This window comes from Blennius ocellaris, assembly GCF_963422515.1.
Source record: "Blennius ocellaris genome assembly, chromosome: 2".
NCBI classification, from domain to species: domain Eukaryota; kingdom Metazoa; phylum Chordata; class Actinopteri; order Blenniiformes; family Blenniidae; genus Blennius; species Blennius ocellaris.
Genome location: NC_137651.1, coordinates 26624810 through 26632555, shown reverse-complemented (window position 1 = coordinate 26632555; position 7746 = coordinate 26624810).

The window sequence follows — 7746 nt, the reverse complement described above, 5'->3', positions numbered from 1 at the left end:
TATAGCAGAAATTTTACTTTATTTTCCCTCCCCAACAATGCGCCTGTGTGTCCTGACCTTTTCTCGCCCTTTATCTCCCAACATCAACTGGAACAGCAGAAAGTCTCCACCTGGTTCTGCATGTTCTTTGCGCCACCTTCTATACGTGCTCATGTGAAATGGTCGCGTAAAAGTGCCTTGAAATGATGTATTTGGCGGCATATAAGTAAGCCTCAATTGAATAGATTTTTTCAACCATGCAAGGAATCACGATTTTACAAAAGCTAACCAATAATGCATAAGATCTATATGAGAATGGGGAAATGACCTGGAGATGTAAACTATATAACATATGCAGTGCAACAGTAGCGGATTCACATAAATCTATGAACGCTGCTCCTTCAATACGTCTTCTTGGGCTTATGGATCCCAACAGACATTTGTTTTTTGTGGCAAGTCCTACATTGATATGATAAAACACGATTTTTGCTCCATTCTTGATATGAGTGTTACATTTACTTTGTGTTTTGTCTGATCCGCTGTTGAAGTTGCTTTAATCACAGCCAGTAGATACATCTTATGTGATAAAAGTAATGCATCCAAAAACTTGAAGAGGTGTAGATTCTGTTATTTACCCTAGAAATAACCTGCACTCCCGTCTTTGAAATCTTTGCCTGGAGCAGAAAACTACCTGGCTCTTTGTGTTCAATGAAAAGAGTCAGGTTAGTTGGCGAAACACAGCTATCAAAGTAATGGTTCGGCACAACTTCTGACTATGTGTTAATGATGTGACAGAACTATCAGTGGGGAAAAGAGAAAATTTCATTTTAAGATATTGTGATGTGGCTTTGACATCAGTGATTAAAGGGGACGGCTTGTGATAAGCGGTAATAAGCTGTCAGTGTATTATCTGGTGTCAGGAAAAGGTGACGCGGGAGCAGGAATGAGCAGCAGGAGATGGGAAACGGAGAGAGGACAGTATTGTATTAAAGAAAAAATGCTGCTGACAGCTTTCCTCCCCGAGCCAATAATGTTCTAAAATGGAAATCAAGAAACTATTCAGACAAAGCAGAGAGCGCAAATCACTTCCAATAACCACAGGAAAGTCGACTGCCACCTAAAACCACCAGTTGCCGTCAATAATTTAATAGAAGAACATAGAAACAAGGAAGTCACATATATTTTCCTGATGGTGAACTGCTAAATGCAAGCTGTTGTCTGAATGTATTTACCTTTTCTTTTTTTTTTAAATCAGCAGCACTCTTCCCTTTAAATAACTTCATTAGGTCTTTACTGATAAAACTAATAAACAAGATCTTAATAATGCATTTGCAACTCTTCATTGGCCTTTCTACCGTTTCCGTATAAGTGGACATCGTTTTGAAAACATTGCCATGTAAACGTTTCATATGAAACACTGTATTTTACTTTGAAATGTCATACAAATGGGGCTTTAATCTTTGGGTGGTCATGTTTCCTCGACTTGTGTGTTTGATTTCTGCGTGGTTTTGTGTCAGAACATCCTGTCAAGCTCGATCTCCTTGGAGAAACTTAAGTTTGAAGGTTTGAAGATTGAAGATCTTCATTGTTACTGTTACCAAAACAATGAAATTCAGTTTGGCAACCTGACGGAGGGGCGTCGTACATCGAGATGCACATCGCATTGTACATCTCAGACGGATGACACCTGCGTGCACAGGAAGAATACGCAAACCAACACCTGGGCTCTAACTGGGATCCTCACAGTGAGAGTGCGAGCGATAACACCATAGACAGATTTCCAATTTGCACAAGCTATCGCAGAAGTTTTATTCAGCACAACTTTAGTTTGTCGGTGGTACCAGACTTACTAAAACGCCTCTTCATTAGCAACGATCCTCTGATATGATCCAACACAACAGCTTTACCATAAACTCTGCTTTTACAATGGCAATGAAGTTCAGTCCAGCCTTTTATTGTTCAATTGGGTTCAATTTACCTCCATGTTCACTTTGAGATTATAGGCTATGGGTTGAGCCAGACTGTTTAATATTGAGAGGGGTGTGTAGAAGTTCGTGTTGGACACCTGAATAAAATACACGAGTTGTTTCAGCCCATTAAGTTCAACCGCTAATAACTTGACATTAACCATGAAGCTTCAAGCCACAAACAAATCCAGGCTTTGTAATTTGCACACAAACTGTTCAAAGAGTTTAGCTCCAGGAGCAGATCAAACCTTCTGGCTACAAACATGACAGCAAAGCAGCAAAACTGAAGTCGAGGATTACAAAAGAAGAAAGTAGTCCAGCCCTATATAAGGCAGAATCTGCAGTCCTTTCAGTTGTTTGAATAAGGCATAATCACGGGTTATGTGTTTTTACTTGGGGCCATGTTGTGCTAACGCAGGCTAATTCCCCCTCTGTTTGATCAAAGTCAGCGTTGTGGAGGAGGCGTCCCGCCAGTGTGGGATTGAACCATCGTATGAAAGTGCAGTGAAGCTGTTAACAATGTCTTTGAAATTCCATTTTCACTTTCTTTAGTTTTATACCACCATACACTTTTCTCTTTTACCTGCTTCCCACTGTTCCGCCCATCAAATGGTGATATATACACAGATTGCCTCCTCACCTGTGACATTCACACAGCAGCTGATCTTTCGCCTAAATATTTGAGGTTTTTTTCCAATTAGCGCAACAACTCAAGCTGTTATCTGTGACGTATTCTCAGTCTCTGACTGAAATTCTGAGCACTGACGAAATAACTCCATATAGAATCAGTTGTATTTTGGCCAAGTAATGAGTGCTTGGACCAAATCCAAATTAGGGAGTGGATAATGAGCAGCATCCAAAGTTTTATTGCATATTTTGATACAGTTTTCGTCACAATATGCTGCTATAAGTGGATGAAATATGCTTTGAGTAATTCCTAACAAGAACAAAACACTCGGGTTATATTGCTTCACTTCTAATGTGTTAAACCTTGCAGAAGCGTTCAAATGTAAGATATATTAAAAAATTGAGAGAGCCCCAGTTGACATATGCAAACTGTCTAAACATCTTTCATCAAAAGTGAAGATATATATTCTCTTGTTTATTGCAAAATGAATAATATCTACTTGTGATTAATTGAAATTAACCCCCAGCTACACTGTGATTAACCTGATTAAAAATGTAGTAATTTGACAGCAGTAAAATAAAAATTAAAAAAAGGGAAAAGATTTTGAGCTGGATCCACTGCTTCACCCGCTATAAATCAATACATTTAATGAAATTGTAAAACAAATGTGTTACTTTCATGGTGCATCCAAAGTTGGTGCAGTTTTCTCAGGGAAGTTAAATGTCCAACATTGATTCTTGTCATTGCTAGTCAAAGGTGATATATTAGTGAAAAATGTCTACTGCTATTTCGGGCTAAAATCCTAATAATAATAATTTCATTGGACTCCAAGCCTGGACTCAAAGTTTTTTTTTTGTACCACGAGACAGAAATGTCCATCAGTGCACCGCAGTGTTGCATTTTATTGAGTAATGTCTATAATACTAACGTCAACAAGCACAGAAACATATTTTGTTATGTTGCCATGGCAATAGAAAAAAGGATAATAGGTAAAATGTCATCTGGAGCTGTAATGTTTATATGTTGTCTTGAACCACTGTGCTACTGAGGCACCATTTTTTAATGTGCTTCAAAATGGGGATTTAATGGATTCAGACAGCAGTAGAGAGCAGTATCTCTGGTAATGTTTTTAAATGGTTCAGTTCTTATCTCACAGATTGACGCTTCTTTGTAAGTTTGGATACACGTTCCTCAGGTACCCATGAAATCCACTATGGGGTTCCCAAGGGTCGATTTTAGGCCCAATCCTTTTTAATTTATACATGCTGCCACTCGGGGATGTCATCAGGAGACACGGCGTCAGCTTCCACAGCTATGCTGACGACACACAGCTGTATGTGGCCGTGTCTCCTGATGACACATGGCCGATTGATGCCCTTCTTAACTGTATTTTAGCTATCAAGTCATGGATGGCAGCAAATTTCCTCCAGCTCAACCAGGACAAAACAGAGATTTTAGTTGTAGGTCCTGAACGCCAGAGAGAGAAACTTTTACCAAAACTGCTAGATTTTAACTCATCTTCATCTGTAAAGAAACTGGGCGTAACTTTTGACTCTGAGTTTAGTTTTATCTCACACATCAAAAATGTCAACCAAAGACTGGTTTTTATCATCTGAAGAATATAGCCAGAGTCCGCCCATTTCTCTCTCAGGCAAACGCGGAGGTGCTAATGCATGCTTTTATCTCATGTCAGATTGACTATTGTAACGCCCTGCTCTCTGGTCTCCCCAAGAAAACTTTAGCACCACTACAACTCTTACAAAACTCTGCGGCACGAGTGCTGACGAGGACCAGAGGGCGGGCCCACATCACGCCTATTTTAAAATCGCTGCATTGGCTCCCCGTTTGCTTCAGGATCGATTTTAAGGTTCTTTTACTAGTTTTTAAGTGTCTTAATGGTTTTGCACCCTCTTATTTATCCGAACTACTTTTATCATATCAACCCTCGCGGGCCCTGAGGTCCTCCGGCACCGGCCTTTTAATTGTCCCTCAAACGAGGACCAAGACCCCCGGGGAGGCTGCATTCAGCTCCTATGGCCCCCGTTTGTGGAACAGCCTGCCGGGGAACCTCAGGGCTGCAGAGTCTGTTGAGGTTTTTAAAAAAGGGTTAAAAACTCACCTTTTACATCTTCTACATGTGTGCGTGTGTGTTCATCTGCTTTTTATTTATCTATTTTATCTTTGCACTGTTTTTAATTCTTGTTAAAGCACTTTGTGTTACTTCAATGTATAAAAAGTGTTATATAAATATTGATTTGATTTGATTTAGGGAAATAAAAAACTGCAGTTAATAAAATGAAGACAGAATTGTTTCTGCTCACAGTTTGTGTATTTGGGTGTCACGTGAATTGTGGACAATAATACATAGTCGAAGCTCAAGAGACGATGGTCATGCCAGGCCGAATGGTCCTTCGCTCTTTTCACAAGAAATATTTGCCCATATAGAATGAGCTCCATGCACCAGAGTAATAACGAGCCTCAACCATCATGTGCCTGCTATTTCACAGAATCCAAAATCCATTAATGTTACACGAACAAAGAGCTTAAAACAACCATGCAAGCAGAAGTAAAAAGTCACCCTGCTGAGCACAGTCTGCCTGTTGATTACAGTGTTACAAGACATGAAGGAAAAATCAAATCCCCAAGTCTCCAGAGTTAGCTTGTTCTTTCTCTTTCAGTCTCTCTATATAAAAATGTATCTCTGTCCCTGTGGGCCTGTAGTTATTACAAAGCAGTGATGAGAAACCCAACTGCTTAAACTGACTCAAGGGTTTTTGAGTCGTCCGTCCAAGTGAACCGAGTGTCTGAATCATGAGTCATTTGAGTCAGTCACCATTTCCTTTTAATTTTTTTTAATTAAATAAAAACATTTTTACATACATTACAGTCATTCCAATGTGCTTTTATAGAGAAACTAGAAAAGCCCAACATATCCACATGAGCAGCAGGTGTGTTTGCGACTGTGGAAAGGAAAAACTCCCCCCAACAGGGAGAAACTTTGTAGAAACCAGACTCAGAGGTGGCGACATTCTGCAGACCGGTTGGGGTGAAAGGATGGAGGAGAGGAGAGGAGAGGAAAGACAGAGATAGACTTGGTGGGGAGATACATACACTACCCTTGTTAGTGCTACATTTTTATTTATTTATTTTTTATAAATACAGTCACCATTTCCACCTTTCGCCCTGACGCTCAGCTAAATTGCTTCACGAAGCGCCGGGTATCATGTTTCAATAGGAAGATGCTAAAACACTTGTGAGGGAACTAAACAATAAGTACACACGAGTTTTTAGTGGTCTGCTTATATACGTATATATATATATATATATGTATATATATATACCTGGAAGACAAATTGCAGTTCCATTTCTCGTCACAACTAATGATATTATGAGTTGAGTGACCAGTGATGCTCCCGTGAATCGAATCCTTTGAAACTCTGTTCTATTATGGAAGAGAGCATCATCCCTTGCGACTTTCCATCTATTTCTTCATGACCTTTACCAGTGAATGTGCCCTCTCTCATGTTGACTCCTGTGGGCCGCAGTAGAACAAGTGCAGAGCAGACGGGCACGAGCGGGCCAATAATCCTGAGGCCAGACCAGAGTAAAAGATCAACGCTTTGACCTGACCCCATTTATCCTCCTCCTCTTTTTCCTTCTTTCATTCTTTCTTTCTTTCTTTTTTTTTTTATAAATGCCTACGTACGTGGCTGGAGATACAGTACATTGTGCTCTCTTTGGACCTCAACAGCTCTTATTATATCAGATAAAATAAATATATTCACAAGTCAAGCCTTCAACCAAAAATGACAAAGTGTGTGTGTTTTTAGAGTTAAATTTGTGAGTTTACAATATCATGCATGCTTTATTCAGACTTTTATTTTTCTGTTGAGTACGTTTGTTGGATGTGTTTGGTCTGGTCTGCTGGTGAAGTGACAAAGAGTTTGACACCCTGTTTACACGATGATGCTTCAAGTGAAAACGCACCGGTTTTCCTTTTCAGAAAAACTGTTTTGCAGAGTAGTTTTCACGTTGGGCCACTAGTTTATATAATACAAACAATAGGAACAGGTCCATAAAAGCCCCGTCTCCACCGCACACAAGTGCCGGGGCGGAGCGGAGCGGTACGGAGCAGTTCGGAAGCACAACCCCGACTGAAATTTTGGGTCGTGTCTCCACTGCAGAGAGGAGCATGAAAAGTGGGCGGGGCTTATGAGCTCCGCAGAAATGTGACATTATAACAGAAAAGAACGTCGTCAGATGTAGATCTTATGAATCCTCTGTTGTTGTTTAAATTCTCCACTTTGCACTGTTATTTTTTGCAGCGGAAAAAAAAAAAGTTATTTTTTGCAGCAGTCATTTTTTGCAGTGGAGAGCTGCAGCGCAACTTCCGTGTTTGTTTTGAGAGAGCGAGTCGCTCGGCCGCTTGGCCAGGGGCTTGCCCCGCACTCGAGCGCTCGGGTGTGGGGCAAGTGGCCGGAGCGTTCCCCCCGGTTGATTGAGGCACAGACACGGGAGTCTGAGCTTTCTGCTCAAACCCAGGAGGTTTTCCACTCCGGCGCCACAGCGCCGCGCAGCGCCACACAGCGCAGCGCCGGAACACGGAGGCGCCGAGCTCTGAGCTCCTTTTCATCGCTCCCGCGGTCTGTCCCCGCGATAAAGCGCCACTGACCGCGGCTGAACAGAACGCTGACCGCCTCTGGAAAGCGGAGCTGCCGGAGCGCGTTCAGCGCCGGAGACGAAAGCTCCAGACTCCGGTGTCACGGACGCACATCAGCGCCACGGCGAGTGCTATGCTGCAAACAGAAAACTCCAACGCGATGCAAAGTCCCGAGCCCCGGTCTCCCCCTGCCTCAAGTCGCTCTTTCACAACAAACACTAAAGTTGAGCAGCAAAGAAAAGAAAATGAAAATAAAAACAACAAGAGCACAGCTGACCACACTGACAGCAGAGGCTTCATCCAGCCAGCACATAAAAATATTGAGGGCGTGTGGTAAATCACTGACCAATCAGCAGACAGCAGCTCAACCTCAGACCCGTTCCATGGTCCCCGGCACCCCAACGGATGGGTAGCGGAAAAGCGGTCGCCTTTGGTGCGGTCTAGAGCGGTTTAGACTGCATTACATGTTGTGAGACGCGAGCCGGAGCGGTTTAAACCCGTCTAGGCTGGTA